Here is a 12,555-nt window from a genome sequence, read left to right on the forward strand (position 1 = left end):
TAAATGTTTACTCAAGTGTTTCGCCCTTTTTAAATACGGTTGTTTGTTTTCTTGCCATCAAGTTATTTGAGTTCCTTATAAATTTTAGATATTAATGCCATATCAGGTATATAGACTGCACAGATTTTCTCCCACTTCATAGGTTGTCTTTGCACTTTGTTGATTGTTTTCTCTGCTGTGCAGAATCTTTTTCTTTGAATGTAATCTCATTTGTCTATTTTGCTTTTTGTTATCTTTGATTTTGAGGTCATATCCAAAAAAAATCCTTACCCACACCAATCTCTGAAGCCTTTCCCCTGTATTTTCTTCTAGTAGTTTCATGGTTTCTGGTCTTATGTTTAGGGCTTTAATCTTCTTTGACTTTTTTTTATATATAAGGTGAGATAAGGGTCTAATTTCATTCTGCATGTGAATATCTACTTCTTCGTATCCTACTTACTGAAGAGACTATCCTTTTCCCAATGTGTGTTCTTGGTGACTTACTTGGTCCAAAATGTATTGTCTCTAAGTGCATAGAAATACTTCTAGCTCCCTATTTCTGTTCCATTGGTCAATGTATCTGTTTTTATGCTAGTGCCATGATGTTTTGGTTACTATAGTTTTATTGCATATTTTGCAGCCAGTTAATGTGATGCCTTCAACTTTGTTCTTTTTGGTGAAAATTACTTTGGTTACTTGGGGGTTTGTGTGGTTTTATAAGTCTTTTAGGATTGTTTTATCTATTTCTGTAAAAAAGTGTCATTGGTATTTTGATAGGGATTGCATTGAATCTGTATATAGTTTTGAGTAGTATGTTTTAACGATATTATTTTTCTAATTTATGAATATATAATATTCATTTATTTGTGTCTTCTTCAAATGCTTTAATCAGTGTTTTGTTTTGTTTTGTTTTGTTTCATTGTAGAGATATTTCACCTTCTTGGTTAAATTTATGTCTAGGTATTTTATTTTATTTTTGCAGCTATTGTAAACGGGATAGTTTTCTGGATTTCTTTTTCAGATAGTTTGCTATTAACATGTAAAAAGACTACTAATATTTTTGTTGATTTTTTATCCTTCAACTTTACTGAATTTGCATATTAGTTCTAATAGTTTCTGTGGAGTCTTTATATGAATAACACTTCACATAAGATAGTGTTATTCGCAAACAGGGAAAAATTAACTTCTTCCTTTCCAATGAAAGGGTCTTCTACTTCTTTCTCTTGCCTAATTGCTCTGGCTAGGACTTCCAGTACTATGTTGAATACACATACTGTCAGTAGGCATCCTTGTCTTGTTCCCGATTTCAGTGAAAAAACTTTCAACTTTTCCCCACTGGGTATAATGTTAGCTGAGGGTTTGTCATATATGACCTTTATTGTGTTGAGGTGCATTCCTTCTACACCTAATTTGTTCAGTTTTATCATGAAGAGTGTTGAATTTTGTGAAACACTTTTTCAGTGTCTATTAAAATGATTATATTTGTCCTTCATTCTGTTAATTTAATGTATCACATTTATTGATTTTCATATTTTGAACCATTCTTGCATTCCTAGGATGTTTCTCCCTTGATCATGGTGAACAGTCTTTTCCATATACTGTTGAAATCAGTTTGATAGCATTTTATTGAGGATCACTGTATCTATGTTCCTCAGGGATATTGGTCTGCAGTTTTTCTTCTTTTGTTTTTGGAACCTTGTCTGGTTTTGGTGTCTGAGTATAGCTGACTTTTAGAATTAGTTGGGAATAACTCCCTCCTCTTTAGTTTTTTAGAATATTTTGTGAAGAATTGGTAGTAAATCTTCTGTAAATATTTGACAAAATTGTACTGTGCCATACTGAGGTTTTATGATGGCATACTTTTTATTACCGATTCAATCTCCTTGCACATTATTGGTCTGTTCAGGTTTCCATTTATTCATAATGCAATTTTGGTAGGTACTATGTTTCCAGGAATTGATCTATTTCTTCTCTATTTCCCAATTATTTGGTGTATAATTGTTCACAATAGTCTTATGATCCTCTATGACTTCTGCGATGTCAGTTGTAATGTCTCCTTTTTAATCTCTCATTTTATTTATTTGAGTTTTCTCTTTTTTTCTTAGTTACCGGTTTGTCAATTTTTTCTTAATTACCAGTTTGTCAATTTTGTTTATTTTTTCAACAAATCAACTCTTCTTTTTGTGTATCTCTTCCATTGTTTATCTTTAAACAATATAAAGTAGTCTAGTTTCTTTAAAAAAAGCAGCACTAATTTTGCATTTGCTCTTGTTTTTCTATTTTCTTGAGGTACAATGGTAGGTTGTATATTGGTGCTATTTCTTCTTTTATTTGTCTTTATTTTTAATTTTTGTGGATAAATAATAGGTGTATATATTTATGGGGTGCATTATATGTTTTGATACAGGCAGGCAATGCATAGTAATTACATCATGGAGAATGAAGTATACGTCTCAAGCATTTATCTTTTGTGTTACAAACAATTCACTTTTACTCTTTTAGTTGTTTCAAATGTACAATCAAATTATTATCAACTATAATAGCCCTTTTGTGCTATCAAACAGTAGGTCTTATTCATTCTATTTTTTGTACCCATTAACCATCCCCACCTCCTCCCCAACCCCCACTACACTTCCCAGCCTCTGGTAACCATCCTTCTACTCTCTATGTCCATGAACTCAGTTGTTTTGATTTTTAGATCCAGCATAAATGAGAATATGTAACGTTTGTCTTTCTTCACAAGCTTTATTTCAGTTAACGTAGTGATCTCCAGTTATATTCATGTTGTCACAAATGACAGGATCTCATTCTTTTTATGGCTGAATATTAGTACTGAATATTAGAATAATAGTACTCCATTGTGTACATGTACCAGATTTTCTTTATCCATTCATCTGTTGATGGACATTTAGGTTGCTTCCAAATCTTGGCTATTGTGAATAGTGCTGCAATAAACATAGGAGTGCAGATATCTCTTCCATATGCTGGTTTCCTTTCTTTTGGCTGTATACCCAGCAGTAGGATTGCTGGATCCCATGCTAGCTCTATTTTTAGTGTTTTGAGGAACCTCCAAACTGTTCTCCATAGTAGTTATACTAGTTTACATTCCCACCAACAGGGTACAAGAGATTGCTTCTCTTCACATCCTCACCAGCATTTGTTATTGCCTCTCTCTTGGATAAAAGCCATTTTAACTGGGGTGAGGTGGTATCTCATTGTAGTTTAAATTTGTATTTCTCTGACAAGCAATGCTATTGCTTTCATAGGAGGCACGTTTTCATAAACCCGTTTGCCATTTGTATGTCTTCTTTTGAGAAATGTCTATTCAAATTTTTGCCTATTTTTTCATCAGATTTTTAGACTTTTTTCTTATAGTGTTGTCTGAGCTCCTTGTATACTCTGTCTATGAACTCCTTTTTATATAGGTAGTTTGTAAATATTTTCTACCATTCTGTGGGTTGTCTCTTCACTTAGTTGAATGTTTCTTTTGCTGTGCAGAAGTTTTTTAACTTGATGTGATTGTATTTGTCCATTTTGGTTGTGGTTGCCTATGCTTGTGGGGTATTGCTCAATAAATTTTTGCCCAGAACAATTAGCGGGGCGTGGTGACGGGCGCCTGTATTCCCAGCTACTTGGGAGGCTGAAGCAGGAGAATGGCATGAACCCAGGAGGTGGAGCTTGCAGTGAGCAGAAATCGCTCCACTGAACTCTAGCCTGGGCGACAGAGCGAGACTCTGTCTCAAAAAAAAAAAACAAAAAAGAAAGAAAGAAATTTTTGCCCAGACCATTGCCTGGGAGAGTTTCTCCAATGTTTTCTTGTAGCGCTTTCTTAGCTTGAAGTATTAAAGTCCTCATTCCATTTTGATTTGATTTTTGTATATGGTGAAAGATGCAGTGATACAGTCTAGTGTCTTTTTTTTTTTTTTTTTTTTTTTTTTTTTTTTTTTTTTTTTTTGCATGTGGATATCTAGTTTCCCTAGCACCATTTGTTAAAGAAACTGTCTTTTCCCCGGTGTATGTTCCTGGCACCTTTGTCAAAAATGAGTTTACTGTAGGTGTGTGGATTTGTTTCTGTGATCTTCATTCTGTTCCATTGGTCTATGTGTCTGTTTTCATGCCAGTACCATGCTGTTTGGGTTACTATAGCTCTGTAGTATAATTTGAAGTCAGGTAATGTGACTCTGCCAGTTTTGTTCATTTTGTTTACGATAGCTTTGGCTATTCTGGCTCTTTTGTGGTTCTGTATACATTGTAGGATTTTTTTTTTATTTGTGTGAAGAATGTCATTCATATTTTGACAGTGATTGCATTGAATCTGTAGGTTGCTTTGGGTAGTATGGACATTTTAACAATATTGGCTCTTCCAATCCATGAACATGGAATATCTTGTCATTTCTTTTCGGTGTCCTCTTCAATGTCTTTCATCAGTTATTTGTTTCTTTCCCCCGCCACTTTCAGAATCTTTATTTTTGAACTTTGACAATGTGATTATAATTCATATTGGGGTAGTCTTACTTGGATTTAATATGACTTATAGATTATGTATATTAAATACATTTTTACTTTAAATATCTTCAACTTATGATTACTTTATTGGGACATAACCTCATCATACATCAAGGGACATAACCTCATCTTACATCAAGGAACATCCATATGCTAAAGCAAGTAGAGGTAAAATTTAATGGAAGAATCTTGGTGGTTGACATAAAATTGGTCATCATAAATTTTTTAAAAATTATCTGTATATTTGACCCTTTTCAATTTATTTACTTGAATAAATCATCATCACTCTTTAAGAATAGCCAATACAGAATAATGGAAATAAAATGATTATACAGGTTACCAGTTATTGATGTTCTTAGATATCCATTGTTAATAAATTTTAATGTATATTGTTATATATTTTTCATGTGTATGAGCATTTGTGTGTGTGAAAGTTTGTCGTTTCCCTAGTATCTATTGCATCTACTGTCATTACTAACATAATAGTTACTAAATCAAGAAAATAATTTTTCATTTTAAAAAGTGAAAGTATGAAATTCTCATTGTAGACTATTTGAAAAATATTTAAATGCACAAAGAATTTACTCTTTGACTCTTGTCTTTATGGTACAATTCTGTTTATCTCTTACTTGAACTTTTAAATGTATTTGGAAATCAAACTTATTTTTATTTCAATAATTTATACCCTATTATTTTTACACATATTTCTAACAAGTATTTATCATACTTGAAACATATTTTAATCTAACTAACTGCAAATTATAAAAATTTAAGAGTTTATCGTAATTAGTTACCAGTGTAACTGTTTCATATTTAACATCTACTATATTTCACATTTTACGGTTTTCCCAAAAAGTAATCTTTTTACACAAGGGTTTCCTTATTTTATCTATTCTTTAAGTCTAGTTATAGAGGAGGACCTACATTTTATGTAGTCAAATCACATCTCTGGATGTTTCCCTTCTCTTTAGAACTTCAGGAATTGTTCTGATTCTAATATAAGTCCATTACTTACTGTTTCTCTATTCCATTTATTTTAGATTTTAAATTGATATATGTAATATTTCAACAGTATATGTTCTCTAAAAATATAATATAATGATATTATAATTACCAACAATTACACTTATAAAAATAATTATTAATATTAGAAAACATTTTGTTATTTAATCATATTTTCATGTATTTCTATGTTGTATAATGATTAGTATATTTTTACTTAATGTTACATGACAAGAATTTCCTTTGGTACAAAATGAACTTCACGTATTTATTTAACTTTATTTAATACTGCCTAACAGATTTTCACATAAACAATACATTACAAAATATATCATTTTAGCCAACCTATAGATTCTTATTGAATATTTATTTCAGATGATTTGCCAGTTCAATAAATTTGTCATAAACATGATTATTCATAAATTTTTGTATGTGCCCTGTGTTACTTTTTTATATGGGATAGATTCTTGAAGTTTTCTTATTTACATTTGACATCCTCTCAGCCAGGTAGAATACATACAAATTGTTAATACATGTTATGAAAACTAGGATCATCTGTGCTTGTCAACTATACTAAAAATAATTAAATAAAAAATTTTTCAAATTAAGATGCCAGTGTAAGTTATATTATAATTTAAATCATAAATTTTTATATAATGAAAATTATAATTTCTTAATGGAGAAATTTCTTAATGAAGTTTTATTTCTGCAGAAATGATGGCCTTCTTCCAAGAGCTAGAAGTACACAATCAAAGTACCCATGGCAATGTTTAGCTCTCAAAACAAAATTCAGCATGGGTAGAATATTGAATGGAGTAGAAGGTTAGATATCAATGACACTATCCCAGCCCAATCAATCTATGACTTTAGAGAGAAGCTTGTCATCCAACAAATTCAGGGTTGTTTTTGTTTTTGTTTTTATCTAATTGCAAAGAGGGAGACCAGAGGAGCAATGGGGTGTCTCACCAAACAAATGAAAAGATTTAGTTATTATAGGATTTAGGGTACAGATTAGTTTCAGGCAAAATAATCAACATTTTAATAAGGTTAAAATAAAGCAGGGGTATCTCTAAAGAGATTAACATAAATACTCAGATCTTATTTTAGGACCCAGCTGCCTGATCTGAGAATGGGTGACTAAACTCCCCCATTCATCAAAGGTTGACCTGTAATGTAGTTCTTTTATGAATTCTGGTTTGAAAATCTTTCATTTCCTATTTGGGTATATGTAATCAAAATTGGCTGGTCAGAGAACTTTTCACTGAGAAGAGGATGTGTGGACTGAAACTTATCTAATAAGCAGTAAGCCATAGAAAAATAGGCAATGACAATATTAGGGGCACAGGAAAAAGAAATGTCAAAAAGCCACCTTCTAAAATTAGATCAAAGAGTTCAAAGAATAGAAAGAGTTGTAGCAGAGTATTTGTGGAGGTGAAGTAGAAGGTAAAGTAGATGAGGTGAACAGAAATCTAATCATGTAGGGTCAAGTATGCAAATATTAAGATTTGAAGATATGATATATAGATTTGTTTCTGATTCAATCTTGGAAAATTGTTGGGGAGGTATAGGAGCAAGTTGATACTATAAAAACTGAGAAGATAATTCAAGGACAGAACAGTAAACTATCTTCAAATACTCCTGAGAGAGTAAAACAAGAGGAGGAGAGAAAAATGATCACTGACAACATAAAACCACAAATTGCACTATTACTTCCCATGTGAAAAAAGCTCTATGACATAAAATACAGCACAATGTACCATTACACTCTCTTCAGGAGAAACAACAAAATTGTTGGTTGAAATTGTAGGCTGTTAAAAATCATAGAAATGACTAAATTCACTAATAGGATTGATAGAAATAAAAAAGTCTGGAAATTTCTGATATTCTTTAAAATCATTAGCATTTTGGGAGAAAAATATGTAACTGTAAGAAGCACACTATACAAGATAGTTAAGATACTAATTAATGCTTCTGTCTTATAGATATAATAAAAATAATGTACGACAAGAGAAAAATAAAATGTTCAGTCAAAATTTATGTCCAAGTGTATAATCTTTTATTTTATGTCCAGAAGTATAATGAGTCAAAATTTAGTCCAGAAACATAATGTTTACTTTTAAAATGCTAGTGTAAGTTGGTACATTTGTTTTGTGTTTATTTTCAATTCAGGTAAGACTAAAGAAAGCATTTCATTTTCCATATTCATTTTCCATTATATAAATGCTAATATAAATTCTAATACTAAATGCTAAAGTTAGGGAATACTTAAAATCCAGAATTAAGTGAATCTCAAAATATAAGTGAAAAAAATCTATAACAATTTTTTGTATTTTGATGGGAAAGTAGAAACAATATATCTTATTGGTCCAAAAGCATAAACATTTGTTCTCTTCAAGCTAAATATTATTCGTTTGTTATTTTTATATCATCAAGGCAAACATTAACCAGTTTGAAATCCTCTGCTTTGGATATAACATAATAGGGCATGGCGTGATAATGTTTCCATTATGACAACCAGAAAAAGACAAATAAATTGCAAATATTTAATTACATATTAAGCCATCAGAGAGCTGAGAACTATTCAAAAGCAACTTGACAATTGCCAACCACTTTTCCCCCCCAGGACTATTTGCTGATTCTGGACACGTGCTAAAGATCACTCTTTGCCCAGGAAGAAGGTTTCTACTAGTGGAAAGAAAAACCAGCAGAGATTTTAGTGGCCATACAGGACTGTAGTAAAAATTTTGAAACATGAAGGTCTCAAATGCAGAGCTATTTTTCCCTGTGAGACATTTGCTGAGTACTGTGGGCACACTAGATGCTGAGGAACTAAGTCAAGAGATTCTGGAATGCACTATGAAATTTCTTGTGATTCCTATGAAAGACAGACCTACCTGGGCCGGGGGCATGCCTAAACTGTATTCTATCCTCTCCTTTCCATAATTTTTCAAATGTTGAAGCTACATGAAATAGAGTCTAAATACCAAATTAAAAGACTTCTGAAAGGAAGTATTGAATCTTCCATAGGGATTTTTTAAATGGGGGAGAAAAGGGCTTTTCAGAGTCTTAATCAAAATTTCTGAAGGGTTTTTTCCCAGGAACAAAAGTGTCTAAAACAAAGACTCATTTGACTAAAACTGAAATTGGCCTTGACTCAGCCCAAGTCCTAATTGGAGAGAAGTGATTAGCTGTTCCCCTTATCTGGATAACATAAAACAAGAAAAATATTTCCAATAAAATAACATTATCTGTAGTCTCTATAGTTTTCTTATCATAATATAAAGCATAAAATAAAAAACTAATAAACATAAAAAGAAAAATCTCTATGACCAGCAGTCAGGACAAAACTGAAAAGAAAAGCAGAATGGCAGATGACTCCATAATTGGAGTTATCAGTCAAGGGCTATAGAATTTTAAGGATTATGTTCTTTAAAAGCACAAAATGTGCTGAATATACTTGAAAGTACGAAGAATTTATACAGAGAATTAGGATCTGGAAAAAATTTAAAACTGAATGTTATAGAACCAAAAAAAAACATGATTATGTGATAATAAGCATTCAATGGGATGAGTTACACAGAAGATTTTAAAGAGCAGAACAGAATTAGGGAACTGGAAAAGAGATTGATAAATATAACAGAAATGGACATGAGAAAGAAGAAAAAATAATTACAAAAATAATACATAAGCATAGAAACATAATAGACACACTCGAAATATCTAATAATTATGCTGGAAGAGGAGAGAGAAAATGGGGTGGAAATAATGTTCAAAGAGATAATGGCTGAAATTTTTCCAAAACTAAAGAAAATATAAACTCACATATTTAAGAAACGTAGAAAATCCCAAGAAGGGGCCAGGCGCAGTGGCTTATGCCTGTAATCCCAGCACTTTGGGAGGCCAAGGCAGGTGGATCACAAGGTCAGGCGTTCGAGACTAACCTGGCCAACATAGTGAAACCCTGTCTCTACTAAAAATACAAACAAAAATAGCCATGTGTGGTGGCAGGCACCTGTAGTCCCAGCTACTTGGGAGCCTGAGGCAGGAGAATCGCTTGAACCTGGGAGGCAGAAGTTGCAAGTGAACCAAGATCGCACCTCTGCACTCCAGCCTGGGTGACAGAATGAGACTCTGTCTCAAAAAAAAAAAAAAAATCCCAAGTAGGATACATGCCAAGTAAACCACACATGGATATAAGATAATAAACAAAAAGACAAAAGAAAACCTTAAAAGCATCCGGAGATAAAGGCACAATACATTTAAAGTAGCAACAATGAAACTTTCAGGTGAATTCTCAAAAGACTGGAGAAATATAGCAATAGGACATTTTTTAAATTCTGGAAAAATCCTTGTCAACTGAAAATTCTACACCCACAAAATTATATTTTTATCAAAGTTAAAGTATTTTCAGATTAGTAAAACCTGAGATAATTTGTTTCTTGCATTCTTACATTAAAGGAAATATTAGTCAATGATGTTTGACCATACCTCCTTTTTACAAATGTTTTACTTATTCTTTTGTGTGTAAATCATGTTCCCTGAATAAGTGTTAAGTAATTTAGACCAAAATTATTACAAAAACTACCCCATCTTATGATTTATTTATATTCACCATTAATATAATTTTATTATATTGATGCATATATTTATCAGAAAATATATTTTAATGACTCATATTTAACTTTCTGATCTGGAACGTGCTTCTCTCTCCTATAAACATTGAGAACATAGTTCCATCACCGAGGGCATAAGCCCATGTTATTATTTCTCACTGGTCTATTATATTTCACATTATATGTGTGCTGTCACTAATTCAGCAACTGTTACTCTTTAGAACTTGTATCTGGCCAGGTGCAGTGGCTCACCCCTGTAATCCCAGAGCTTTGGGAGGCTAAGGAGAAAGGATCTCTTGAGGCTAGGAGTTCAAGACCAGCCTGAGCAGCATAGTGAAGACCCCATCTCTTAAAAAAAGACCAAAAACTTGTTTCTGATACTTCACCAAATTTTTGTTCAATAATTGCTTAATATATTATGTGTATATTCTATTTTAGACCACACTGGGCTACTGTTATTTTTTTTAAAAAAAAAAATCCCAAAAACGATACATGCCAAGAGAATCAGTATATAAGAAATAATTTCCAAGCAATTAATGGTCTAAGTAAAAATGTCATAGACATCAGAATAATAAACTTTTGTTACACTTTGTGTTCTGAGAGAGACGCAAAATATATACACATGCATATATCAATTCATTCTAAAATATAAGATACAGGTGACTTTTTGAAATAATTTGTGTGAAAGGCAAAATTTCAATATACAGAGTACATTAGGGAGAATTGCAGAAGGAATGTTCATGACAAATAAAATAAGTACAGCTATTCAAAGTTTAAAACACATCAGAAAATAGTATTCAGCAATTATAACTACTGTGTTCAATTCATATTATTCCAATATCCAGTCTAAGATTATACAGGTATAAGTTACTTAAGGAAGTAAACTGATCTAGTTCTCAACTCTGTGAATGAAAAAACTAAGCACCTAAAGACACTGACATCTAATGACTGATTAGAGGTTCCAGAAGAAACATGAACAAAAATTGCCCTGATACAGTTGCTCTGAAGATACCAATCGATGAAGTCATTTAACTAGTTTTACCACTGTAGCTTCCCATATCCCAATGCTAAAGCTCACTTCATGCATAGAAAGAATTATTAAGAAAAGCACAATGTTAGTTTCCATTATCACATTCATTTCTGCCTTGTAAAGAACACACGAACCACCTGTTCCCAGATCTGTTTGGTCTTCATCCCATAAATGATGGGATTCAGCATAGGTGGAGCAAGACTGTAGATACTGGCCAGCAGCACATGGATATGGAGTGAAATGTGATGTCCAAATCACTGAGTAAGGACTGAGAAGATGCCAGGTGCATAAAAGAGGGCAATGACACAGACGTGGGAGCCACATGTATTGAGAGCTCTATGACGGGCATCTTGGGAGGGGATGTGAAAGACAGTGCCGAGAATCAGTACATAAGAAATAAAAATTAGCACAAAATCTAAGATCACTGCTGAAATTAGGACAAAAAACCATACCAGATGTTTACTTGGATGTCATCACAGGAAACACAGGCCAAGACAACATGCCTACAAGCAGTGTTCAGGAGGATGTTATTTTTGCAGAAAGTCAGTCTTTTCAGAAGATATGGGGAAAATTATGCCATAACTTCTCAGAAATATAATCACACCAATTTTCCCAATAAGGGCATGTGTAAGAATAGTGGTATATCTCGGTGGGCAACAAGTGGCAATATATAGCAATCAAATGCCATCACCAGCAAGTTCCCTGACTCATAGATGAAGGTAGAAGAGAGGAAGAAGACCTGAGCAATGCAACTATCAAGGGAGATTTCTCCAGCATGGAACCAGAAGATGGCCAACACTTGTGGTACTGTGGCAGTGGAAAGGACAATGTCTGCTCCAGCCAACAAGCAGAAGAAGAGGTACATGGGTTCATGGAGGCTGCATTTTGTGAGGCTAATGAAGGTGAGCAGGCTGTTTCCAAACAGAGCAACGACATAGGAAATGAAGAAGGGGATGGAAATCCACACATGCTGATCCTCTAGGCCTGGGATGCCCAGCAAGTGGAAGACTGTGTAGCTAACACCAGTATGATTTAAGGTAGCCATGTCTGGCAAGACCACCTACAACTCCACCATCTATGTACAGAGACGGAAAATGCAGATTACACTCAAATTTTTTTTGACATCACCAGCACTTTTGGCATCTACCTGATCCCATTCAATTGAGAGGATGCCAGGAGCTATGTTATACATAAAGATGAATAAGTTATGGTTCATTCTCTTAATGAGATCTTGATTACAAAAACAAGGTAAACGTTTAAATAATGAATGAAAATATAACTATTAAGTTAATATCTTTTGTACAATTATTTATATAGTAACACAAGGGAAGGAGTAATGCTTTCTGAGTTTGTGAAGTGTTTATGAATGAGTGTATATCTGCAGTTACCCCGCAGATAGTGTAATATGTCAATAGGTGGAAGGAG

The 12,555-nt window shown here is 32.9% G+C and overlaps 1 pseudogene; it reads right to left on the reverse strand.

Moving 5' to 3' along the window:
- Positions 1 to 11,234: 11,234 nt before the first annotated feature.
- Positions 11,235 to 12,175, reverse strand: LOC119626473 (olfactory receptor 52B4-like; annotated as a pseudogene).
- Positions 12,176 to 12,555: the final 380 nt, after the last annotated feature.

This window comes from Chlorocebus sabaeus, chromosome 1 (genome assembly GCF_047675955.1).
Source record: "Chlorocebus sabaeus isolate Y175 chromosome 1, mChlSab1.0.hap1, whole genome shotgun sequence".
Classification (NCBI taxonomy): domain Eukaryota; kingdom Metazoa; phylum Chordata; class Mammalia; order Primates; family Cercopithecidae; genus Chlorocebus; species Chlorocebus sabaeus.